The sequence below is a fragment of the Helicoverpa armigera genome, chromosome 21 (assembly GCF_030705265.1).
Source record: "Helicoverpa armigera isolate CAAS_96S chromosome 21, ASM3070526v1, whole genome shotgun sequence".
NCBI classification, from domain to species: Eukaryota; Metazoa; Arthropoda; class Insecta; order Lepidoptera; family Noctuidae; genus Helicoverpa; species Helicoverpa armigera.
Window position 1 is genome coordinate 8,660,183 of NC_087140.1, and position 852 is coordinate 8,661,034.

Sequence of the window (852 nt, forward strand, 5' to 3'; positions counted from 1 at the left end):
TATCTAGTTACATTACATCTCAATGTTTTTCAACGACATAGGCCCACCATGAAATCTTTCAGTCAGTATTTAAGCGCTCAAAACAATATTATTTTTAACGAGAATCCAAAAAAAAACACTGCTTTACACGAAAAACACCGTATTTAACCGAATTAAATTATACATTTTTACAAACCTTTTTTCATGACATTACAAATAAAAGCGCGGCAAAATTCACTGGACTGATTTTGAACTCTATGGTAGAACCTTAGTTCTACAATATACACTCAATCTTTCACCTTAGCTGCATTAGAACAGAGTCTATATTCCCTTGGCAGAACTTTCTCTTGACGAACTATACACTCAACTTTTCACCTAAGTAGTATTGAAGTAGAGTCTATATTCCCTTGGCAGAACTATTTCTTGAGTATAGAAAATAGTACTAAGTCGTTGCGATTTATCTAGCACGTAAATAAATGGTGGAGGCGTGTTCTGATAAGATTAGTAGCTCATAGTAATTGAGAATTAGCTATAAAACCCTTTAGCGTGGCCACTAGAGCTATATCAACAAGTTAGTCGATTACTTGTCTCATAGATACGCGATTGGGAATCGAATTTGGAGAGTTGCGAAAATCGAGTTGGAAATTGTTCTCGAGCTGAATGAAATGTGGTCTGTTTAAAATTTAATTGGTTGATACTCTTACAACTAAAAAGCAATATCTAGCAAATAAATGCCAAAGTTGATGCCTTCTGAATCCGGTTAAGTGTTTCATACTATTACATGTCTAAATAGAGACTTTTTTTAATTTACAAGAAGAACCCACAAAATTCCCCACCTTTTAAGCCATAAAAATAAACAATTAAATAGCACAT